The sequence below is a fragment of the Camelus ferus genome, chromosome 6, assembly GCF_009834535.1.
Source record: "Camelus ferus isolate YT-003-E chromosome 6, BCGSAC_Cfer_1.0, whole genome shotgun sequence".
Classification (NCBI taxonomy): Eukaryota; Metazoa; Chordata; class Mammalia; order Artiodactyla; family Camelidae; genus Camelus; species Camelus ferus.
The window spans coordinates 35,052,916-35,080,481 of NC_045701.1; the positions used below are offsets into that span (position 1 = coordinate 35,052,916).

At 32.3% G+C, this 27,566-nt stretch overlaps 1 long non-coding RNA gene across 1 annotated transcript; it reads left to right on the forward strand.

Annotated features, from left to right (window-relative positions):
- Window positions 1–13,594: 13,594 nt before the first annotated feature.
- LOC116664208 lies at window positions 13,595–27,329 on the forward strand. Its single transcript, XR_004320603.1, has 3 exons — window positions 13,595–13,604; window positions 14,033–14,037; window positions 26,845–27,329. It is a non-coding gene; the product is annotated as an uncharacterized LOC116664208 (long non-coding RNA).
- Window positions 27,330–27,566: the final 237 nt, after the last annotated feature.

The following is a 27,566-nucleotide window of genomic DNA, read 5'->3' on the forward strand; positions in this document are numbered from 1 at the left end:
TACTGTTGGTCTAAAAATTTTAGTTTTCAAAGAATAATATTTCCACTAATATAAGCAATGTTTTCACAAAACTTCATGCTGAGATGACCACTGGATTGCTTATGACATTGAACAATGCAGAGGTACAATGTACTTCAATACTCCTATCTGTGATTAACCTTACTTTAGTTTATTTTAAAGTATTTCTTCATTTAGCATTCCTGATCTATTCTTTGCCATTTCCACTCTTCACTCTGTTCTGGGATGCTGATGGTATAAAGCCATTCCAATCTTTGATTTCTAGTTGGTTTCAGCCAATAGAGGAGTCCTAACAAAAGGTCTGGATGAGGGAGAGAGTGAGGTCAGGGTATCTGTGTTCCAGAACTCTCCCTTTAAGAATGCTTCATGCTAACTATTCCCCTGAAGGTCACTTCTTTTTGGAGATATGTGATCTAACAGATCTTTTTCAGTTTTATATTCACTCCTTTTCTTTGTCCTTTTGGCATGCTCATGGCAATATCTCAATTGCTACCAAACCACAGGTTAATGCACTCTTTTATTTGGAGTTGTCAAGCAAGTGTAAGCATGTCTTCATTTGTTTAAGAGTATCTTATTTAAGGGTGGTTACATCAGAGTATTGAAGAATGCTGATATTGTCATTGTTGATTGGAATGGAATGGTATTTGGGATGTAAAAGTGAATAGAAGGAGCTGTAGGGATGCTTATAGCCAGTGTGGTGGAATGCGCCTGATTGTCTCCTGGCAGCTTGGCAGGAAAGCCCCTCTTCTTCGCTTTCTGCATTATCACAAGAAATGAAAGATTGGGAACTATGTTCTCAGACTCCTTGCTAGCAAAAATCTAGGTTAGAGTCTGCAAGATAATTGTTTGAGATTTGGAAGGCAGAAAAGAAGCAAAAACTGTATTAAAGTAACTTCCAGCAGTGGCAGACATGCTCCTGAGCTTGAAAATTACCTGCTTTAGTTCTGCAGGTAGCTCTGACCTAACTGGCGGTTTTCCTGTGATTCCTAAAACTATCCAATTTCATCAAAACTAACTGGATTAGTCTTCCTGATCTTCATTTTCTGGTCCTTCCAGAGTTTGAGGGAGCACCTAACTCTCCCAATTAAATTTTTCTATGTGGAAGACATAGAGTCATTTCTGTTTTCCTGAATATTCCTGATTAACAGAGCTGGAGCATATTTCCTTTTAATATGTGTGCATATGTATTTACACATATATATGCATTATATACAACTGTATTTATGTATGAGTATATATTTTATATATATGTATATATATGTGTGTATGTTTGTATATATATAAAACCAGAGTAAGGGCACTAAGGAAGGTGAATTTTTTATACTTTCTTTCTTTTTTTTTTTTATACTTTCAATTAATCCATGGTGTGCTGTGAGTAGAGAAATAAATTCTAATGCCATATTAGAAGAATGCCTAGGTTCTGGTGGCTGACAAGATGATAAGGCCAGTTAGAACATTCCGGTTTAGAAGTATCAGAGAGGGTTTACTCCAGGTGTGTTTAAGCTAAGTCTTACTGTATGGCTAAGAATTAATCAATTGAACAAGAAACCTAAAGAGCACCTCAGTGGAGGAACACCATGAAGTAAGAGGAGCCTAATGTGGGAGAACTACATCCATTTTCATATTGCAGGATGGTTTTAGAGCGGTGAGAGTTGATGCTGGGCCTAGGTCAGGTAGAGATGTGCTGCTACTTTAATGCTCTTGGACTTCGTCCCATATGCAGTGTGAAACTGAAATTGGAATTTTTCCAGCTAGAAATGGAATAGATGGATTCAAGGCTCATGAATTAAGCATCATCACAGGTTTGTATTATAAGAATGTCAGCAAATTGTATCTTGCTATTGTTATGTTTATTTTATTTAAAAAAAATCACTACTTACAGGACATGTTGATTGTCCCTTAAAATATTACAGATGAATTTATACAGGAGTAAAGGGCTGCTTCCCTAACTATACTATAAATTAGGAACTGACTGCAGTCATGAAATACGATGGCAGCACTTAGACTTTTCATTGGCTAATTAAATTTAAGTTCTATTTTTGAACTTTTGCTCTAGGTGGCCATTCATCACAATTATAGCAAAACATTTGGAAGGGAAACAGTTCGAACTTGAAAGCTCTCACAGGGGACTAAGTTACACTTTTAGACATTTAATCTAATTTGGTATTACATGAAGTCATTCGAAATCTCTTAATCATTTAAATATTTATAAATTACAAACTGACATTATTCTTTGGGTTTTCTTTTTTTCACTCTTGCAGACAAAAACAGTCTATTTTCTGCAAAATATCTAAGAGATAAAGTGAAATCTCTGTAAAGCTTTAAATTTTTTTGGAAATTTTGTACATGAGTGGGTGGAAACACATCATTGATTTTTTTCTATTTTTTTTTTTTTAAGTTGAATAAGCACATAGGTTTAAAGGAAGAATATTTAAAATGCTGACATCAAACTTGAAAAATGAATTATTGAAACATAATATATAAAACTTATTGAAAAATCACAGGCTGTTATCTGGTTATTTGAAATGTGATCTATGAATATTTCATAAAGAGTCCTTAGTTTAATTACTTAGCCATATTCATAAAATTTCATTCCCAAAAAATATATATACAGTTCAGTATTTATACAAATTCATACTGATCCATTTTATTTTTCACTGGAGAGGTTTTATGTTAAATTTTACTTAGTTTTTTGTAATAACCACTTGTAACTCATTAAATCTATTTACTTGGATAGGGGGTTTAGGGTGTTAGCAGAAAGCATATGGGAGGCATTTGACACCTAGTATCATGTATGAGAGGTTGTTAATTAAGTCATGTCAAAAATACAAACATAATTGTCCAAGAATCTGGTGTTATGTTCTCCTTGGAATCAATGCGTGCATTAACCTACTAGAAAAATAATTGCATTTAGTAGATGTAGAGATTGAAGCAAAAATAATCCACATGAGAATATTTTCAGAATAAGCATTATAATTCTTCTGTTTGACAACAGACAGATTAGGCGAAACATTTGGCCATCATCCTGCTAATATTTCTCACTCTAATTTATAGCTCTGTCTAGGTCAGTGAGTTGAATGGGTAGATGTCAGTCTGTCTAGTAAAACAGTCTGCATTAAGAACACTGTTACATTTAGACTACTATTTTCAAAATCAAATTTTCTAAACTCTTTCTTGGCAAGCCCTTATTTTTCTTGGAAGCAAGCAAAAGTGGTTACATATTAGCATGAGAGTGAAAGTGGAATTCAGAAATGGAGGTCTGCGCAGAGAACAATCAATAGAAATGAAGTAACTGAATGAAAATCTAGGGTCTAAGCTATCAATTCATCAGTAGATTTCCCTTGGTAATCATGGAATTTAAAGTTTTGACCTTCAGTGGAAATAGATGTTCTTACAAATTGCTCCAAATTGAGAGTTAAAATCTTAAGGTCCTATTAGAGAAAAGTTGATTATACTGCCTCTATATATATTAAAACACACACACATATATAAACTAACACTGTCTTAAATAACCTAGTTACATGAACAACTAACTTGGATATAATGTTATGTAATTTTGTTTTAGCAATAAAATAAGGGGCCAAAATAGATATAAGGAAAAACACAAATCAAACTTCAGATTTGTTTTTTTATATAGAATAATAATATAACTTCCTTTGCCTTCTAATCCCAGTACAATATCATCTTTAATTTTACAAGGAAAATATTTGATTTTCTATAGTTGAGTCAAACTGCTTCTTCAGTTTATTTGGATATGTCTTATTCTAGTTTATCTCATGTTACTTAGACAGCATCCTTAGAAGAGTTTATGCTGGGCCTCGGTCAGCATCAATAAATCTTGTTGAAAAACTTAATTTGGGGGAAACAGTCTTTTCCTTCTTCCTGAAAGCACTGTATTTACTCAAATATTTAAAATATCTAATGTGCCTCTAATTTGTGGGGTGAAATACAAGATTATATTTCTTCCACAGAAATGTTTCTCTAATCTGGCTGTAGTAGTCAGATATAATAGTTCTGAAATCTAAAGATCTTGAAAGAGCAGTTTAAAGAGGTGCAAACTGATTAATTAAATGTCCACATTTACTATGTTTTGTACATCTTTAACTCTTTTGTCAAAATCTTAGAAATATCACTATAAAAATCCATCTCTGATGGTATGCCTAGTAAATGGTCTATCTGATGTACGTACTAGTGCTCATGGCTCAGGTAGAAACACCAACTCATGATGCCCTCTTTCTGGATTCCCCAGCCCAATTTATCAGGAAATGCATGTAGGTAAAATTGTGCCATGAAATTGAACACATTCAGTCAATATTATTGTGTCCAATTGTATAAATATTTTATTATAATTTATAGTTACTTTCAGAAATTTTGAGAGCTAAGTGTGATCTAATGGTTCAAAGCACAAGTATAGTATTTTTTAAGACAAAGATAAGAACACTAAAGAGTTATCGGAAAAATTTTTAAAAAGTAACATTTCTGAGAATATATATATTGTGATAGGCTTTCATAGGACACATATGACACATAATTATAAAGAAGATTCAAGCATAAATGTAGTTGTAAAGTCAATTTTTTAAGTTTGATGGCTCAAACTACAATACAGAATAATAATAAATACATCTGTTTCTATGTATTTAACATAACCATAATTGTATTTAAAAACTAAAAATGGTAGATTCTGATACAAATTTCTAGTTTTCTGTCATTTTATATAAAATTATTTAAAACACTAGCACAAGAGTAGCATGGAAATGGCATTTCTTCAGTTTAGGTCATCTGTGTTCTGCTCAGCAACTTCTGAGTCCTGAGCTATTGTGTGCTCTTCATGAAGGCAAGGCCATACATATCTGGTTCGTTGTTGCGTCCCTAGGACTTAATAGGGAAACTAGAATACAGACTTCACTTAGGAAATATGGTTGAGTAAACAAGTTTTATAAAAAGTTATAATTTTTATAATCAAAATTGAATTTGTTCAATCAGCCAGATTTACTAAGTGAGGTCTATATTCTCATTTGATCCATAATTATTCAAAGTTTATTAACTTACTTGGTTTTTATATCAGCTATTTCTAAGAAATTTTAGTTAATTTCTGCAAATGCTTGCCACTGCATATTCACTCTATAAGTTATGATTGTCTTTTCTATTTTTTTGCAAAGAATTAAGGTAAATGAGTTTACATATTAATATTCTTTGGCCAGAGCTTGGCACATTTTTTAATTTTGCCTTTGACTAATTGCTTTTGATCTGAGCGTGCTGGGTCCTGTGTTTATGCACAGCGTTAAAGGAGTATAGAGTTGCTTTATTTTTGTTTGTGCTTTGGTAAAAAAAGAGTAAGTTCTTGAATAGATGTCTGAGCAGAAAATAGATGGACTATTCAGTAATAGCATAGATTCTGTAAACCTTCATTTTGCTCATTGAAGCCTATATTTTTGTTTTTGCTTTTGATTTTCAGTGTAAAAATGGTTGCTGCTGCTTTGTATTGAGCAACTAATGCATTAAATCACACCAGTGATGGGCATCTCATGTAGAATGAAGACTTACCTCCCCAGGAAGGGATTCTTAGACTAAATCAATTTTTCATGTCATGGCATCAGTGACCAGTTCATTCTCTAACAGCATTATAGTGCAGTGCTCAGGGTAGCAGTCCATATTACAACCATTTGGTTACTTTGAAAGACTCTTATCTGCTTCAGATAAATTAGTCTGGACTCTATTTGGAGGAAAAAACAGAGTTTATGGAATCTCATGCTCATTCCTATCTTGTCATTCTGTGATAAATCATGTTGGTTACAAAGCCAATTGTCCTCTGGGGGCAAATATAAAATTGCTTTACAAATAGATCTGAGCCATGCATCTCTTGTTTCCAATAAATGCTTGCTTTTTAAACTCAGTCTCAATGTAGATGTTTTTGAGAGATGCAAAGCAACCTATATGTGCATGTTAGTTTTTAAAAAACTACCTCTCTTCTTTATTCCTTTGATAATATACTTAGACATTAAGTGGTGTAACTAGGGTATTAAAAAAAAACCTTTATGTTGTTTTTAAATGGAGACTTCAGTCTCAGCCGATCTATTTGAAATTGAACTCTGTTATTTTTTTTAACCTGTTTCTTTTATCTACCCTGTTTTCAAAGAAAATGAGACTCTTTCTCTGACAACCACTTTACCAAATTTAAACAACAACAACAACAACAACAAAACAAGAAACCTCAGGCTTTGATTCTCTTTACTTAAATAAGTATAACGATTAGTAACTTTAACTGATATGGCTCAGTTTTAAGGCATGGCTAAATGTTCTAAAATTACCATAGTTAGAGTTGAAGATATACAATTCTATAAAAAGGAACTTTCCTTACCTATGCTGATATTCTAATATCTATGAAGGCAGTGCTTTGGTTTAGGAATGACAGAAATCTAGTATTTCTACCCTAGTTTCAAAACATTAGCTATGTAACTTATAATCCATTTTGTGGAGATTAAGATAAAATACTCCAAATTGCCTGGCATACTTTTATCATATTTTAGTTAAAAAGCTATAGTTATTATTATTGTTGCCGATTATTGAAGCCATTCTCTTCCAACATAGCCACAAAGATATCAACGAGAGAGTACGAAGATGCCACGTATTTTCTATTTTTACAATGGAGCAACTGTCACTAAGAGTAATGCCTATGAAATAAAGTACAATCAATGCTTTCAGTAAATCTGTAATCTAGTCGTGACACAAGAAAATATCTTATGTCATGTGACACAGGAAACAACCAAAATGGAGATTAAGAGAAGAGAGTAGATCACTGTGAACCACAAGAGTGAATTAATAATAATAGCTAACATTGAGGGCTCTCTGTATATTATCACACTTAAAACAAAGACCCAAAGAAATAAAGCTGAAATATTAGTTCTCAATGTACAGAAGTGGAAATTGAGGCTTAGAAAGGCTTAACTGTCTTATCCAAAGTCTCTCAGTTGCTGAGCAAGACTTGGAATACAAGGGAGTCTAACTTAAGAGCTTGTGTTCTTAATAATCACAAAGTATAACTTTCTTGGTCTAAGATTTTTAGGCAGTAAAGGAGGCTTCAGGTTAACCTATGTACATCAAAAAGGCAGAGCAAAGCAATATTATGATTGAGTATGTGATACTGAGGGAGCAGTGAAGTCTCCAGTGACAGAGGAGATTTTAGACTGGGTTACTCAAGATAGGAATGGTAGAAATGAGATACTCTGAAGGCACCTTTCAATTCAGATGACAGAGGAATTTGTTCCAGCCTCAACCAAAAATATGCACACAAGTTTAAACCTTTTCAGGAATTTTCATTGAAAATATACAGGATTATTTTGTTTTTCTAGTACTTTGACATCTTTCTTTTACTCAAAATTAACTGGAAATATCCATCATTCACTGTTATTAATTTGATATGGCCATGATCGTGCTAGGGTTTACTTTATATAGGACCTAGATTCAGTGAAAATTGGCCTGTTATATTGATAACTGGTGATCATACTGATTCCCCTGAGGCAAAGCAATATCAAGTTCTACTTAAACCTGTAGAAAAGAATTTATAACTTAGCAATGTGCTGTTTTTTAAAAATTGTTTTCCATTAGTAGTATATTACATACAACTTTTAATAAACACCATTTATAATTAATATTCTAAACATACCATTTCCAGACATGTTAAGTATAGCATTTGTTGTTGTTGGGAAGGTAAGAGAATTTATGTGGAGAAGGCAAGTTCTTCTGATTACTGTTGATTTCTCAATATCATAAGGTATAGTGGGTTGTGTTAATGTAATCGTATAGATGTGGAAAGTTCAGACAGGTGTTTTCAAAGGGATAATTACTTTGAGTTACACTCTGAATGCCCTCCAGATTTAATATAACCATATGTAACTAGAAAATTTATTAACTGTATATTTTAAGTGTATAGTGATTTCATTTCCATGAACTCTTCTTGTATTGCCTTCATTGTGTACCATCAATGATTTTGGTTAGATGGAATCAACGATAACTCAGCTAGTCTGTTGTGCAGGCAAGAGGGAGGGAGGGAAGGAAGGAGAGAGGGAGGGAGGGTTCCACAGGATTCAGTTTTGTTAAAATAGATTCATCTTTCCCTTTTGACTGTATGACTGTATGATTATCAAGCTTCTTAGCACTTATTAATGCCCATGGTTTTATCCTCTCATATATTCTTGGCTTTTAAATGATAAATCTATAAAATTCAATAAAGCTTCCTTAGAGTCCTTCTATACAGCATCTGTTATTTTTGATACTTGTACAGAGTTTTGTACTTTCTGTAAATTATTAAACCAAATTGCAAAAACACATCTGCTCATCTAAGATACTTCATAAACAATAAAGATGGTTACAATAGGATGGCTAATTTCCGCACATTAATTGCAGGGTAGTCTCTGATTTTAGAGCACAATGGCAAGATTATACTTTCCAGTAAGAAATAATTTGAAAGTATTTGCCAAACAGCTTTACTCTTTGTTTCAGTCTTTTAACAGCAATATATTAGATTATAACTGACTGATTCTTAATGCAGAAGCAAAAAAGGAAAATCTAATTTACATGTCAAAGCAAAGACAAGATGGGAAGAGAGGTTGAAAGGCTAAATTAATCATTTTAAATTTATAATTAGAATGTGTCTGTACCTATAATACATGACAATATGCATACTTTTATATGAAAATAGTGATTATATCAAATCATGAGTTTGCTTTTCTTCCAGTGAAGGAGCTTCCCTTCATTGACTTCATGTTATTTTCACTAATGAAGGAAGACATTATTGATGTCTTTCAGAGAAACTTTCTTCAAAACCAACTTCTTGAAATTTGAAACTTATCTAATCAAAATATTCCACTTTAGAAGCAATACCCACTCATTTTATTACTATAAGCTTAATGGTTCTTGAGGAATTGCATTTAATATTCCCTTTGAATCTGATTTTTCAAAATCAATTAATTCTTAATTCTAATTTCAGTTCTTCTGGCCCATTGATTCTTTTCCTCATTAGGCTCTTTTAATCACTTGACTTCCTCAAAAAGCAACAGTTCGAGTTTCTTAGAGAAAAGTTTCCTATAGAAAAAACTAAGTGAATATAAATGTATCAACCTAAATATGCCTTCACTACTAATGCTTTTTTCTCTGCATTTGTAATGTGAAGAAGTGCACACCAGGCAAAATGAGTCACAGCTCCAATTCCTTCTGCACATACCCCTTCAACTTTCACTAGTACTCTTGGTGCCACTGCCACTTTATAAGAATATTAAATGCAATGTTAGTTTTAACTGCAGTGGGGGTAGTACTTTTTCAAAACATAGAAATAGACTAGAAAAAATTAATTTTTTTCCTCCCTTGTCAAACCCATGCAAACTATTTTCTTAAATGTTTGTGGTCCTTTTCTTAATTGGATAGTCCGTGTGTGTGTGTGTATGTGTAAATATTGTTACCACCTTTTTGGGACTTATATTTACTTCTATTTTTGCCATATTTATCAAGAATTTTTCTATCTTCATAAGTGTTCCTATTTTGAGAATATTATTTTACAAAATTGTTTCTAGAACCAGTGTTCCAGAGTCTATCAAATTCAATTCAACAATCCATAAATTCATAAAACTACCTGAGATTGAGGGGCAAATAACTATTGGTCAGGCTTAGGGAGACTGACAAAAGTCATTGCTAGGTAACTCAGAACACTCATGTACTCATTGATTTATTCTTTTAAAAATTTGAGCATCTGCTATGAATGGAGCAAGTGGTTTGGGTCTTTGCTTGATCTTGTGGAGTCAGTTAATCTCATGTTAATGACATTCAGAATCTGGAGTAGCCCAAACAATATTTCTCTTCCAGCTCTTCTTTTTTCATGCACTTCTTCCCCCCATAAACACTTTTTTAAAACTTTTGTTGGGTTGTAAAATGAAATGGTAATTTATTTGTTGGGGACTGTTTCCTTTAATTGATAAATGCTCCTGTCAATTCTTTCTCCTCCTGTTGTATATTGCTGATCCTTCTATTAAAGTGTCGGTTTATATTCCTTTATATTATATTTTTGTCACTAGTTAGTTTTCTATTGACCGTCTCCCACCAATTGTAGTGAAAGCTCTCTGAAGGGAGGATATTTTTTCAAATCCAATTTAGCTTTAATACTTGGCACTACACAAGGGTCTCAGATGAAATGGAGTCTTGCCAAAGAAGAGCCAAGAATTTGGTGAGAGTGGATAATACCAGAAATGTTTGAATCACCTTGAGAACACTTTCTTTGTAGGCTAAATTTCTATAAATTAATTTTAAAAACAAATATAATGCTTGCCTTTTTAAAGTCATTTCTCTGCTTTAGTTCCACTTGAATCTCCTTTTCCGGGAGACCAGTGGCCACATTGTTTTCTCAATATTTTTTCCTCTGAAGGACTATTCTCAAGATAGAATCCTACAGAGAACATGGAGTCAGTGTTGGAAGGGATATACTCCTGATAAGGAATAATATGTTACCATTCTAAAATATTTGTATATAAAGCAGGGAGTATATCCTGTCTATAAAGCAGAGGGTGTATCCTTAACCAAAAAACCAGGCCACCAGTTTTGTAAGTTTCAGCATTGACAAACTAGTGTGAAATGTATTCTTGAGTCATAATATAACCTTGGCACACTTGATTTTATATAAAATTACACAATTTTGTTGAGCAACTTTATTGCTTTACACAAATTATTTCATATAATCCTAGAGTAATTTATTTCAAGTTTCTAGAAGAAGAAACTGACATTAAAGAGATTAAGGAATTTGCCTGAGGCCCTACAGTAAAAAAGTGAAGGACTCATTAGAACACAGATTGTTTTTTACTCCAAATCCATGTTCTTTCTACTGATTTACATGTTTACTAGATTCAGACAATTTCTAAAAGTATGAGTTAGATGATGTTCTAGAAATAGAGTTGTTGATATTTATACCTTTATTATTATTATTACTATTATCATCATTTATTATAAAAACATATACGCTTTTCAAGTTTGTTCCTGAAGTTTTCACTTATGGAAAAGTTATGTTTATTAAAAAGCAAACAAACCCCAAACTATAACTTTACCCCATATAGCAGTGGTTATTAACCATCACTATAAACTAGATACACAGACGCTTTGAAAAAATCTGTATTCTCAGCCTCAAGACCAAGCATTCTGATTTAATTGGTGTGAGTTGAGAAGCTTGCATATCTGTTTGTCTATCTGTCTATCTAGAATATTTAATTCCCAGGATTGAGAACCACTGCATATGTAATAGAAATGTGCACACAGTGTAATGTGGAAAGAAACCTTTCATAAAAATTCTTGATGTGTCTATTTTCAGAGTAGATTTTCCAAAATGTTGATTAGTTATCTATACGCACCGTAAATATGAACAGCATATGTTTAGTCTCCCTATGGTCTGAAAGCTCAAAAACTAACTATATCAGACAGAGTAGGCTAGGATATTCTTCAGTAACAAACAACTTCAACATCTAAGCAGCTGAACACAGCAGTTCATTGCTCACAGGTGCAAAATCCACCGTGATTCCCAATACCTTTCCAAGATTTTATATAATGACAAAATGATCCTCGTTGCTTCTTGCCGGCTTTTTTCGTCACTGTGATGAGGGAAGAAATCACAAGGAGAGCTCAGCTCCACAATTTGTCAGAATGGATGTGTATTAATCCTAGCTCATTAGAACTGTTCACAAGACCTCGTGTAATTTCCAGGAGGTTAGGTAATGTAGTGAAACATATGGACTGTGTGGTTGATAATACTGTCTCTGCCACAGTAACTGAACTAAAGGGATAGGTTCATTTGCCTTTAATTCGAGAGAGTACACAGGAGGGGAGACAGGTAGATGCTGAGGTGCTGGAAGGCTGTAGATAGTAGGACAAGCAGTAGAATTTGAAATGTCCCACGTAGCTTCATTCTTCTGAAGGTGCAAGTTTTCAGAAAATGCTTTCTTTTTTTTCTCCCTGAATGGGCTATTTCTGTTCCTGTTTTCTTTCTTGAAAAATTATCTCTGGAAAACTTTAGGATTGTATCTATACCAAAGTGAAATTAAAGCAGGAAGTTTCCTCTTAGCATCAGCAATATGGCCCAGCAAGCACAGCGTGAGTCAGATGGCAAAAACAGTGTATGTCAGACGTGTGGGTGTGAAAGTCAGGTTGTTTGTTTGACATTATTCCAATGATTGCCTGTGATAATAGAGATGAGTCAGTTCGGATCTCCTATTTAGTACCCATTAGATGAAAATAATCTTACAATAAAAAGCTCCTAATGCATGGAACATTTATGTTTCTCCTTTCCTCGTTACTTTGGGACATACCTGTGAAAATGTATAGAAGCACATGAATCATTTAGGGAATTTGTTGGTAAGAGCAGCACCTCTAGGTAGCTTCTGGTATAAACTGGTTAATGACAGTCTCTTACTGAGAGTCACCTGTGGAGAATCTTTAGCAACAAGAGGGAAAACAATTTTTTTCAATGTTGGGTGCTCAAAATGAGCTGTTTTATCTATTAGCAATTAGTTTTTCATCTGTAAAGGTTAGGTATGTTTTAGGGAATAATCTATTCTAAGGGGCTGTTCTCTTTTTACAAAATCTTACATTCTTTCCTTATTTTGTTTTTCTCTTATTCCTCTTTCCAAATTCTAATGTTCTTCTAAATTGCTCAAACTAATTCTTACGCAGTTATTCAATCTAGATAGCTGTAGAGTTAACCAGAGAGGCCTCCTCACCTTGATGGCTGATAATCAATTGATGAAGAAAGCCTATATGATTAGTGTCATGTAAGAATGTAAATATCATGGATAGGAACATACAAGCTAAGAAAAATATTTGGTAGGAGATACTCAGTGATTGATAGGCATAGTGGCATGTAAGCTGAACTGTAAAGGATGGTGGGATTTTTCACAAGTGAAGGTGGGGGCAGGGAGAATGACTTAGAACAGTGCAAGGTAAGTAATTGTGTAGATATGGGGAAAAATTAAAGTGCTTGGAATATTAAGTGATCTAATAGAGGTCAACAAAGTCTACATGAGCAGGCAAATTTTCTGGAAAGTGTATGTCATAGCCTGTCCAGGGAGGATCTACAATTTTCATTCTAGAGGTTAAGCTCATTCTGTAAGCAGTCAACGATTCTTGGACTATGGTTGATACAATCATGCCAGGCTTTGAGGAAATTAATTAAATATGGAAAAGAAATTTAATAAGGAAAACATTTAAGAGGTTATTGAAATTTCTTGTGAGAAATGATGAGAGGTGAAATTAAATCAATAACATAAGGGAAACGGGATGAATGCAAAAGATGTTTGTGGGTAGAGGCCCTTATCTGTTTTCTGTAGAAGGGTATGAGAAATTAAATGAATTGTCAATTTAAGTATAAATGATTGGATATTTTCTGGTGGCCTTTATCAAAGAAAAAGGCTATAAGCACAGACTACATTTTGTGGAGTTTACCTTTGTGTGTTTCAGAATATTGATTTAGAAAAGAGAATTACTTCAATTCAGCAGACTGGGCTTTACCTGATTAGCCATACTCAGTGAATCTTATTCCAGCAGGATATAGTGAAAATTCTGTACATGTGTGAGGTCAGATTTTACTTGAACCAGAGGTCCTCTAATCTCTAGTGTGCTCTATCTGATTCTCTTGTCCAAACCTTATCTGACCGACCAAATTGATTGCCATCTTGGGTGTGCTTCTTGACATCAGATTGTTAGATGGTTTTGGAGCAGTATTTCCTTTTTGACCCACTTTTCTCAAATTTCCTCATCTTGACCATCCTACCGACTTGCCATTTATTACCACCTCTGCCCTACATCTGTCGATTCTTCTGATTCTGGATTTCACCCTTTTATTCTTCACCTACCACTGCCTCTGACCCAGAAACAAGGCTTATACCCCACTCTTAGATAACATGATACATAATAAAGAGGCATAAAAGTAGAATTTGGATAGAAACAGTCATTCTGGATAAGTTTATAAGGCCAATTCACTTCTTGGTAGCTTTTGTTTGTGTGTAAATGGAGGCTGTGAGTGAACATCTGGGGCTGGAATTGTCCAAGAGTCAGGGGCTCATTTAGTGCTTAGTATATAGATTAGAGATAAGAGTGGACATCAGGGGAAACTTAGTTATATGAAAGTAACAACTCCTCTAGTTTTCGTCAATGCTCAGTCTTTGAAGGCAACTAGTATTAATTGTGAAGGGACAATTTAAAAGCATCATTTGATACAACTGCTGGAAATCAATGTATACATAGACTCATGGTATATTAAATTTGCAATGGTACTTATGTGTAATCTAATCCTGTAATTTATTTGACGTTAGAATGGCCACTTTAACTTTTTCAGTTCTGCTGCATTATGTCTCCTGCTCTATATACAATGAACACTAAGGGATGGGGTCATCAGTGTGACTTGTATCAGTGAAATAAATATATCATTCCAGCCTGAATTTCAAACTTTTTCCATATACCTATTTTATGATGAATTGAAAACAAACTGAATCATTTGACATAACAGCATTTCTTTCCATACAGCACATACAATTCCCAGAGGGTGGTATTTATGTTTCTTTGAATGGCAGTCAATGCTGTAGAAATTTAGTTAGAAGAATTGTAGGTCAAAGATCTTGAATGTGAATGACATTGGCAGCATAAAGAAATGATCAGGGGATAAATTTTTTTTTTTTAACTTTGCCAGTCAATTTTTAAAAGTCAGAAATCTTAAGAAATCTGAAGAAGGGTTGGTCAAATGCAGCTATATTCTAGAAAAATAGAAGCAATCTGAAATAAAATAGAAAACAAAAAACAAGCTGAACTTCAAGTCACAGTTTGTGGTAACGAGAAGCTTGTTTATGTTTTTTGTTTTTTTACTTTCTATTTTGAAATAAATGTAGATTTACTGAAGAGTTGTTAAAACAGTGGTGCTCCCTTATGCTCTCCTTCCCGCCAACTCTAATGTTAACAGCTCGTATCATCTGGTACTTTTATAAAAAGTAAGAAACTAGCATTGGTGCAATACTGTTGACTAACTACAAACTTGTATTTCACAAGTATTTTCAGTAATACTCTTTTTCTGACCCAGGCCTCAGTGCAGGATCCTATGATTCACTTAGTCATCATGACTTCTTAGTCTCCTTCAATCTGTGATTGTTTTTCAGTCTTTCCTTGTATTTTGTTTTGTTTTTAGCTTGACACTTTTAAATTAGTTCTACTACACAATATAGTGAATTGTTTGGTAAGAGTAGGCAACGTCAGATTCAGGAGAGGATGGATTAGTAAATTATGCAATACTCCCTCATTTCTTCTATTTCACTTTTTTTTGTGTTGTCTGAGAAGGTTCTCTTCCTGTATGTTTTCTATTTGCTTTGTATGATTTTTCTTATATAAGTAACTGAAGAAAATAGACAAATGGATTTTTGAAAGTAAAGAATTAATTTCTCAAGCTAGTATATGACATTTTCTATAGGATCAAAAAAATTTTTGTGTGTATGTCTGCATGCTAGTTTATGCATTCCATGAAGGTAAATGTAAAGAGATTTTTATGCTTCTGTTATTAATTTTATTGTGCTTATTTGACTTGAATTTAGAACCCAGAATTTTCTTTTTTAATATTAAGTAGATTTTTAAAGATATGAATAGAAACTACCAATGTCACTTAGGTTCCCTCCCCCCTCTCCCTCACTTATTCCTGCTTTTGCTTCACTTACATTGCTAAACCAGTCAATTTATAATAAGACAATTGGGTTCATTTGGTTTTCCTGTAAAACTTACCACAGTGTAGCAAAAACTCCCTGCATTATACACAACTGGTCTTATCAAAGTTCTTTATATGAGCCTAATACAATACTTGAGAAAATTTTTTATTTTCATGGAAAACAAATACAGTGCCTACTGATAATCTATAGACTCATGGTAATTGATTCAATGATATTTGTGCAATATTTGCCATACGCAAGGTGGTTCATTGGTGCTGTGGTTGCAGTAATGAACAGACCTGGTCCCTGCCTTCATGGAAGTTACATTCTATATGTTCTAGTGAGGAAGCTAGATAGGTAACAAGCAATTACTTAGGTCTTCATTCAAGTACAGTTGTGACCATAGACTAGTCTCACATCCTGTCAAAGATCTGACCTATCTGGGAACGACAAGTTAAATCTTTAATGAGTGATATTTATGTTGATCTCTGAAAGATGATTTGATTAACACTGTGAATTGGGTTGCCCAATCCACATCCCACTCTCCTTGTAAGAGTGTTTTATACTAAAAAAAATAAGAGAACCAATGCTACATTCCATATACTTGATTGCAATATGGGTTTAAATGCAAATGGGTTCCACCCATTAAATGGACTCATAAAAGATTTAGAATTCTTCAGCTTCTTGAGAGTCAAGAGTCATTTGCAGTGGAGGCGGTAATTACATTGGCTTGATTATGGATTCTTCACACCAGAAATAGTTTCAAAACTAAACTAATTCTTAAAGACTATTCTTATGTCCTTCTTTTCTGGGCTGCCCTCAAAGGCAGTAGATTTCCTAATGGATTGATTCTGTTTTGTTGTGGGAGGTTTTCCTCCATGCTCGCATTTGGAAACTCCTGTTCTTTCAACTTCTTTTTCTGATAGTTAATCTCTTGCTGATGTAGAGAGGTTCTTATCTATCTTACTCATGATAAAGCTTGGTAGCTATGGCTGACTAATAAGGAGTCAACTTGATAGACAACATTTTAGACAGTGGAAAAAATAAGTGCAAAGGCATAGAAGCAAAAAAGAGCACAGGTTGTGTGGGCAAAGGAAACAATGCAAAGAGGTAAGTAAAGAATACCATTCCAGGAGCTGAATGAGGAAAGCTTGGATGTGCTTGTCCAGGGTGTATTTTGATCCTTACATTAAGTGCAGTGTCAGACATAAAAGTTACTAAGCCTGGGAATGATACATACCTTTTTAAGGATAATTCTAATGCTTGTGTGAAAAATGACTTTTCAGTTTTGAGACTAGTGCTGGGACATGGGTTGAGTCTTTTGCAAATAAACAATGAAGAAGTAATGGCACTTAAATTAGGATATTAGCAATAAAGATTGAAGAAACTCTATGAATTAAAGAGATAACTAAGATTTGAAGTTCCTAGGACTGTTAGTTGAATAGCCATGGGAATTGAAAGGAAATGATTTCAAGTTTCTAGTTGGTAAAATTGAATGGACAGTGATGACTTTAATAGGGACATGGATCATGGACATACAAAGATTCTTAAGGAGGATTAAAAATTCGTATTTGAACATGCTGAATTTGAGTTGGCTATGGGAAATTTAAGAAAGAGGCTGAATTTTTAAATATTGCTACCTCTACAAGTCAAAGTGATGGAGGTTAATGGTGAAACAACATAAACACAATGTAACTATCTTAATTGGGTTATTAAATATTAATGACACATAGTAAAATCACATAATTCTGAATTCTGTATTTTAGGTATCAAAAGGTAAAAATCTAGGTAAAATAAAATTTTTAAATCTAAATTTTAAAGTTATAAAATAGATTAAGTCTGATTTTTACTATCTTCCATGAAATAATGCAGTGTTCCTCAGAAAATAGTGCAGATTTACACATGAGTTTTGGTCTAGGAATATTTACATCCTGAAAAAAGAGTAACACGTAAAGGGTTCAGAAGTATCTAAAAATAAAACAGAACAATATAACTTGTTTTTAGGATTATAATTCAACAGTAAGGGATACTAGTTCATTTGGATTAATAACTAGATAGAAAATAGATATTTGACTGATTATAAATTAAAGAAATAGTTTATTATAAAAACCATAGCTGAATCTTAGCACAAAACACGATTAAAGTTAAAAAATGGAAACTACTAAAAGGAATAAATGTGAAGTTAAATGAACTCTTTAAAGGGGTACAAAGATAACTTCTTTTCATTAGTTTGCTCATATTTGGCCTTTTGATGTCTTTCATTCTCTTGGCAGCACAATAAAATGCTTTGACATCCTTTTGGCTTAATAAGACGTATACATCAAAACCCACATTGCCAGTAATATTTCTCATCTTTCAGAATGTAATGTTTTAATCATAAAGGAATAATAGAATGAGGGAAGATATGATCTTATATAGGATGTGATGACTCATTAATTCTAACATACCAATAATTTGTATAAATCAAGGTGAATGAATATAAACTACATAAAATAACTGAGAGGTTTCAGAATTTATAGTAACTCACTTGGTGTCTAATGAATTTTTAATTCATGCAAGTTTTAATAGAAGGAACATAGCAAAGGCATTTCAAAATTTATGTTGAGATACACTCAATTTAAATTAATTCACTGCACCACTGGAGCAGAAAACAGTTGGCTTTATGAATATTAGGAATATTGTGTGATTGGATAGTGTCATATATGTTAGATTTGACTTCTGCTATGTTGTGTAGCAGGATGGAAATAAAATGAATTCAGATCTTGCATAAAATGATTTTAACTATATTTACAATGACTATTTTGTTTTAACTTTAAAGTGAAGCAATGTATTTTGTTTGATGTATTACTTTGTGGCATAGTTTGCTTTGCTTTATGCTAAAATTCATTTGAAAGTAAAGAAATAATGAATATATGTATGTAGATACATGACTGGGACATTGTGCTGTACACCAGAAATTGACACATTGTAACTGACTGTACTTCACTTAAAAAAAAAAAGAAGGTAAAGAAATAAAATAATTCTGTATCTTAACATATAAATATTAATTTACAATTGGGGAAGTTTTTTTTCTTAACAAATTATTGACGTTAGTTTGGGGTGTTGTAAATAATATGCAAATAATGAGCATTTTAACCTATTGATGTTGGTTTGCATATTTTATATACTTACTATAGTAATACTGATTCTTTTGAAGTTGAAATGTTTGAGACTACTTCGGTAATATTTGTTAAGTTAAATTGAATTGCTGTGAAGATGTGAAATAGGTTTTGCCAAGAAAACTGGCTTTTCATAAGTTTTCATTCCTTTGAGTCACAATGCATTTTAATAATATTAATCAATTGGAGAAGATTTATTACTTCCTTTGCAAAATGAAAGAATAATACTACATTTTTCTCAGAGCTCAGTGTAAATGTGTATAGTCTGTTACTGTAAGTTAAGAAAAAAAAAACTAAAATCATGAGTTTCATGGATAGTACGTATAAGTACATTAATCCTTCTTAACACCAGGAGCTTTTAAGGTACTACAAATATGGCATTACTCTATTAGACAACTCAGTCATGCTTTACTTAAAAACCAGTGTCCCTGGTTGATGAATGCATTTTAACTTCTAATACATACGATCTCTCTGTGTAAGGGAATGTTACCTTCACTTTTAAATCCTTGATTACATGTTAACACTATTGCTTTTAAAAAGTCAGGTATCAGTAAGGTATATATTAAATATACAGTCAATGACATAAGATAACAAATTACATTTTAAAAGGAATAACATAGATAATTTCTAGATATATACATATACATGATACAGTATAATATGCAATTACCAAGCACAATGACTGATTATGAGTGGATAGATTTATCCTCATGATGTATTATAAATTATTCAAAGAACTGATCAGCCTTCATTTAATTTAATACTTTTATAAACAATAAAATATTTCAGTAAGTCTGAAAGGAGTGGGAACACTGTTTCCATGTTCCAGGAATGTAGGTGGACCATAAAGTGTGGAAAGGAGTGAGGATGTCATAGGAAGCCAGGGAGAATGATGAATGGAGCTACTCAGCTCGTCTTGAGAGTGTGCAGATCTGTAGACTATATTCATAAATCATGAAATCACAGATGTTTAGAGCTGAAAGAACTTCAGAAATCAACTAGTATGAAGGTAAAAGAGACCTCTGAAATTCTATGAAGCAAAGTATAGGGATTTCTCATTTTTTAGGGGAACTTTCTTCAGATACTCAAGTGATGGGTATAGAAGGAAGACTAGAGCATAATTGAGCATCTCCATTGTATGCAGGGCAGATTTGAGGTTTAAAATGTTGAGTTGCCCAGTTTGTTGTGTAGATGTATGTCTGTATGCATAGATAACACAAAATTGATGAAGCAGTTGTTCTTGTGTCCAGGGATCTTTATGCATTCATTTCTCAATTATAATCGACTTTGGGTTTTCTACGTGTACGAAATTATTACCTGTGAAAGATGGTGATTTTATTTTAGTCCTTTTTAATTCCTACTTAATTTTTTTCTTTTTCTTATAATTCTATCTGGTACTTCCCATGACAGTGTTAAATGTTAGTGAAGATGCTGGACATTCTCAAATCACTTATGAAAAAGTTTTCAGATTTCACCAACTAAATATAAAATTTTACGTATGTGTTTTTATAGATAGTCTTTACAATTTAAAGAAGCACCTTTTTAATTATAGTTGACTAAAAGTTTTTTATCATTAATGTGTTGGCTTTAAACATAAGCCTTTTCTGTATCTATTAAAATTATATTTTTATTCTACATGAAATTAATGTGCTAAGCTATTTGATTTTTGAATGCTAAATTCATCTTGTCCCTTGGGGAAAAAATGTACTATTTCATGATATATTATTGTCTCTATATGCCACTGGAATTATTGTTTATATTTTGGCTTATAATTTTCTAATATATTCATGATAGTGATTAAACTGTGATTTTTCTTTTTTATAATGACCGTGTAAATTTTGTCACTTCAGAAAATGACTGGGAAATATTCTGCATTTCTTGATGTTACAGAAGAATTTGCATATGATCTTTCTTATTTCAAAATACTTATTTTTAGTTTTTTTAATTGAATATAATCAGTTTACAATATTGTGTCAATTTCTGGTGTACAGCAATGTTTCAGTCATATATACATATGCATATATTCGTTATCATATTGTTTTTCATTATAGGTTACTGTAAGATATTGAATATAGTTCCCTGTACTATACAGAAGAAACTTGTGTATCTAAATACTTTTAGGAAAGCATTGGTAAAGATATCTGGGGCTAAGATAGACTTTGTGGGAATATTTTAATTATTTACAAATTTAATTTTATAGCTAGATATTGAATTATTCAGATTGTCTTTCCTTTTGGAAATTTTAGATTTTCCTAGGATTTTTCCAATTTTATAAAAACATTCTTAATATTGTATTAACTTTTAATGTATGTAGTGTATATTACAATGTTTCTTTTTTACTCCTGATACAAGAAATTTGTGCCTTCTCTTCCTCTTAAAAAACAGATTTGCGGAGAGTTTATTTTTTGTATTGGTATTTTCAACAAACAAAATTTTGGTTTAATTTTATTTATATTAAATATTTTTCTTTACTAACTCCAGCTTTGAATTATTTCTTTCTATACTTTGGTTTTAATATGTCATTACTTTTCTAACTTCATGAAATATCATTTATTTAATCCTTTTATTTTTTGCTATTGTGTGCTTCTAAGGCTATAAATTATCCCTATGAGCTTTTTCAGTTTTTAATTTAAAAAGAATTACCCATTTTACAAATTGAAGTATAGTTAATTTACAATGTTGTGTTAGCTTCAGATATACAGCAAAGATTTATTCACATATATATTTATTGTTTTTCAGATTCTTTTCCATTATAAATTATGATATTGAATATATGTTCCTCCGCTATACTGTAGTTCCTTGTTGTTTATCTGTTTTATATATAGTGGTGTGTGTATGTTAATCTCAAACTCCTGCTTTATCCCTCCCTCCTCAGAGCTTTGATATAATCTGTAAAGTTTAATATATCATATTTTCCTTATTATTTACATAACATCTTACAATTTCCACTGAAAAATTTTTGTATCCAAGGGTTATTTTAAAATATATTGCCAATTCCCTTCTTTTGAGGATTTTCTTATTTTCTTTTGGCGTCTTTCAATAGATTTTGCAATTTTTACAGATTTGCTTTGTGGCTACTATATGGTTAATTTTTCATGCACACCTTAAAACATTGAACATTATGTCTTTTTGTGGTTATATAGATTTATGTATATCAAGTAGGTCAAGTCTCATAATTGTGTTGTCAGGACTTCTGTATATTTGCATATTTTTTGTTTGTTCTAATAGTTATTGAGAAAATAATCTGAAAATTTCCTATTCTGATTTGTATTTTTTCATAATTTTTAGTTTTAAATTCATATAATTTGAATAGCTATCATTTAGCAATTCCACTTTCATAATGCTCATGAATTCTTAATTTCTGTTATTAACCCATTTATCATATGTAATTTCCTTCTTTTTATTACTTTCTTTTTGCTTAGTGTACTTCATATATGCATCTTTTATCCTTACATTTTTCTTTTCTTACACTAAATGTGTGATTTCAGTAAGCACTATAGGTATTGTTAATTTTTTGTTTTTATTAATGTGTAATTGGTTTACAATATTACATTAGTTTCAGGTATGTCATAGTGATTCAGTATTTTTACAGTTTATATTGTATTAACAGTTATTACAAAATGACTGTAGTTCCCTATGTTGTACAATATATCCTTGTTGGTTATTTATTTTATACATAGTAGTTTGTACCTCTTAATCCCATATCCCTAGTGGGCCCCTTCCCCTGCCCTCTCCCTGCTGGTAACCACTAGTTTTCTGTATCTATGAATATGTTTCTGTTTACAATATGCCTTTGTATTGTTTTTTAGATTCCACATGTAAGTGATATACCGTATTTGTCTTTCTCTGACTTATTTCATTAAGCATAATATTCTCTGGGTGCATCCACGTGGCTTCAAGTGGCAGAATTTCATTCTTTTTTATGGCCAAGTGATATTCCACTGTATTTATATGTATTTGTGTATGTATACACACACACACACACACACACACACACACACACAGTAGTTCTTTATCCATTTGTCTGTTGAATGGACACTTGGGTTGCTTCCATATTTTATATTTTAAATACTGCTGCTATGAACTTTAGGGTGCACATATCTTTTTGAATTAGAGTTTTTGGTTTTTCTGAACATATACCTAGGAGTGGGGTTGCTGGATCAAATGGTAGTTTTACTTTCAGTGTTTTAAGGAACCTCTGTACTGTCTTCCATAATGGCTGCACCAAATTACATTCCTAACAGCGTACAAAGGTTCCCTTTTCTCCATATACTCACCAACATTTCTTATTTGTAGGCATTTTGATGATAGCCATTCTGACAGGTGTGCGGTGATACCACTTTGTAGATTTTATTTGCATTTCTTTAATAATTAGTGATGTTGAGCATTTTTCATGTTCCTGAGTTGTTGATACTGAGTTGTATGCACTGTTTATATTTTTTGGATTTTGGCCCCCATGCCAGTCGTATCATTTGCAAATTTTTCTCCCATTCTGTAGGTTGCCTTTTGTTTTGTCGGTTTCCTTTACTATGCAAAAGCTTTTAAATTAATAGGTTCTATTTATTTATCTTTGCTTTTATTTCTTTTGCCTTTGGAGACTGATCCAAAAAAATATTGCTACAATTTGTTTTTGTGCCTGCTATTTTGATTACTATACATTTGAAGTACAGTCTGAAGTACTGGAGGGTTGTATCTTCATCTTTGTGTTTATTTCACAAAATAACTGACAATTCAGGATATTTTGTGGTTCCATATGAATTTTAGTTTATTGGATCTAGTTCTGTAGATTGCTTTGGGTAGTATGGCCATTTTAGCAATATTAATTCTTCCAATCCAAGAATACAGAGTATATTTCCATTTTTGTGTCATCTTTAATTTATTATGAATATTTTATAGTTTTCAGAGTATAGGTCTTTCATCTCTTGGGTTAAGTTTATTCCTTGGTATTTTATTCTTTTTGATGTAATTTAAAACACGATTTTTTTTAACTTTCTCTTTCTGGTAGCTCATAATTAGTGTATAGAAAAGCAACTGATTTCTGTATATTAATCTTGTGTCCTGCAACTTTGCTGAATTAATTTATTAGTTATAATAGTTTTGGTGTGGCGACTTTAAGGGTTTTCTATCTAAAGTGTCATGTCATCTGCAGTATGACAGATTTACATTTTCCTTTCCAATTTGGAAGCCTTTTTTTCAATTCCTTTGATTGCTGTAGCTAGGACTTCCAGTACTATGTTAAATAAAAGTGGCGAGGGTGGGCATCCTTGTCTTGTTTCTGAAATTATAGGAAAGGCTTTCAGCTTTTCACCATTGATTGTGATGTTAGTTGTGGATTTGTTGTAAGTGGCTTTTATTATGTTGATATAGGTTCCCTCTATATCCACTTTGATGTGAGTTTTTTTTATCATAAATAGGTGTTGAATTTTGTCAAGTACTTTTTCTGCGTATATTAGGATGATCATGTGATTTTTATCTTTCCTTTTGTCATTGCAGTGTATTACATTGATATATATGTGAATATCGAATAATCCTTGTGTCCCTGGAATAAATTCAACTTGATCATGGTGTATGATCCTTTCTATATACATTTTTAGATTCAGTTTGCTGTTATTTTGTTGAGGAATTTTATATGTCTATTAATTAAAGATATTGCCCTGTAATTTTCTTTATTTGTAGTGCCTTTGTCTGCTTTTGATATAAGGGTAATGGTGGCCTCATAGAATTAATTTGGGAGTGTTTCATCCTCTTCAAATTTTTGGAATATTTTGAAAAGTATAGGTATTAGGTTCTTCCTTATATGTTTGTTAGAATTCCCCTGTGAAGCCATCAGGTCCTGGACTTCTATTTGCTGAGAGGTTTTTTGTTTTGTTTTTTTGGTTTTTTTTTTAATTACAAATTCAATTTCACTGCTAGTAGTCAGTCTGTTCAAATTGTTTGTTTCTTACTGATTCAGTCTTGGCAGGTTGTACATTTCTAGAAATTTGTCCATTGCTTCTAAGTTGTCCAATTTTGGGGGATCTAACTGTTTGTAGTAATCTTGTGATATTTTGTATCTCTGTGGTATCAATTGCTTTTTCTCTTCTTTCATTTATTATTTTGTTTATTTGGGCCCTCTCATTTTTCTTGGTGAGTAAGCCTGACTAAAGTTTTATCAGTTTTATCTTTGCAAATTGTAGCTCTTGGTTTCATTGATTTTGTGCTTTTTTAATCTCTATTTTATTTATTTGCACTCTGATCTTTATCATTTCCTTCATTCTGCTGACTTTTGGCTTTGTTTGTTCTTCTTTTCCTATTTCCTTTAGAATGTAGGTTAGTTGTTTATTTGATTTTTTTCTTGTTTCTTTAGGTTGGCCTGTGTCACTGTGAGTTCCCTCTTTGAACTGCTTATACTGCATCCCATAGATTTTGGAGTGTTTTGTTTCCATTTTCATTTGTCTTAAGGTATTTTCTGATTTCCTCTTTGATTTCTTCATTGACCCATTTTTTTTTAGTAGCATGTTGTTTAGTCTCCACATTTGTTCTTTTCCTATTTTTCTTTCTGTATTTGATTTCTAGCTTCATACCTTTGTGGTCAGAAAAAGTGCTTGATATAATTTCTATCCTCCTAAATTTGTTGAGACTTGTTTTATGACCTACCATATGATCTGTCCTGGAGAAAGTTCCATGTACACTTGAAATGGATGTGCATTCTGTTGTTTTTCAATAGGATTTCCTATAGCTATCTATTAAGTCCAACTGCTCTGTTGTGTCATTGAAGACCACTGTTGGCTTATTGATTTTCTGTCTTGATTATCTGTCCATTGATGTAAGTGGACTTTTAAAGTCCCCCACTGTCATTGTCAGTTTCTCCCTTTATGTCTGTTAGTATTTGCTTTATATATTTAGGTGCTCCTGCATTGAGTACATATAAATTGATGAGTATAATATCCTTTTCTTGTATAGATTTCTTTGTTACTATATAATACCCTTCTTTGTCTTTTGTTTTAGATTTTCTTTTAAAGTCTATTTTGTCCGATAGGAGTATTGCTATCCTCACTTTATTGTCATTTCCCTTTGCATGAAATATCTTCCCTCCTCTCACTTTGTCTGTATGTTTAGTACTGAAGTGAGTCTCTTGTAGGCGGTATATAGAAGGGTCTTTTATTTTTTTTTTAAATCCAGTCAACCACCTTATGTCCTTTGATTAGAGCATTTTGTCCAATGACATTTAAATTAATCATTGATAGGTATGTATGCAATAAGTACATACCATTTTATTACTTTTTTGTTTGTGTTTGTAGCTCTTCTATGTTCTTTTTTTTTCTCTTGTTTGATGATTTTCTTTAGTAATGTGCTTGTGCTCCTTTCTTTTTAGTTTTTGTTTCTCTTTTGTATGTTATTGATTAGTAGTTACCATGGAAACATGTTGACCTATAACTGTATCTACTTGTTTTAAACTGGTAGTCATTTAAATTCAAAAACATTCTAATCAATCTATATTTTTTACTTCTTTACCTCACATTCTGTGTTTTTGATGTCATATTTTACATCTTCATGCTTATCTTTTTACTGTTTATTTTAATTATAGTTGCTTTTACAATTTTTTGTATTTGCTTTTTAATCTATATACTGGCTTATTTAAGTAGTTTTCAATCTTTACTGTATATTTGCTTTTCCTATTAGAATTTTCCCTTTCCTATACATTCTTGCTTCTTTTCCATAGAGAAGAACCTTCAACATTTCTTTTAGGGTTGATTTGTTATTGCTGAATTCTTTTGGTTTTCATTGTCTTATAAATTATTTACTTCATTTTCTATTCTAAATCATAATCTTTTGGGATAGATGATCCTAGTTTGCAGGTTTTTCCCTTACAGGACTTTAAACATCCTGCCACTCTCTTCTGACTTTCAGAATTTCTGCAGAGAAATCGGTTGATAGCCTTCTGGGGATTCCCTTGTATATGACTCTTTTGCTGCCTTTAGAATTTTCCCTTTATCTTTAACTTTTTAATTACATGTCTTGGTGTGAGTCTATTTGAGTTCATCTTATTTGGTAGTTTCTGTGCTTCCTGTACCTGAATATCTGTTTCTTTTAGGTTTGGGAAGTTGAGCCATAATTTCCTCAAATACTTTTTTGATCCCCTTCTCTCTCTCTCCTTCTTTTTGGAATCCCATAATGCAAATGTTGGCATGCTTAATCTTATCCCAGAGATCTACTGCAGACTGTTTTCATTTTTTAAAAAGTTCTTTTTGCTGTTCTGATTAAGTGATTTTCATTATTCTATATTCCAAACACTTGGGTGTTCATAATTTTATATCAATTATTCATTCTTCCGTGTGTGTGTGTGTGTGTGTGTGTGTCTGTGTCTGTGTCTGTGTGTGTGTGTGTATGTTTAATTTCACTGTTGAATTATTCATCTCTGATTGGGTCTTAAAAAAAAAAACATTTTCTGGTTTCTTGTTAACATGTTTACTGTGTACATCAATCTCTCCCGAGTTAACATGTTTATTACCAATGCTTTGAATTCTCTATCTGTTAAATTGTTTACTTCTGTTTCATTATTTTTTTAGGATTTTCTCTTGCTCTTTCAATTGAGAGTAGTTCCTCTGCTTTTTCATTTTGCTTAACTTTGCTGCTATGAATTTAGGTTAGAAATTTACCTACTGCTATCTTGAAAGTGTGGTATTATGTGAGAGCATCCTTA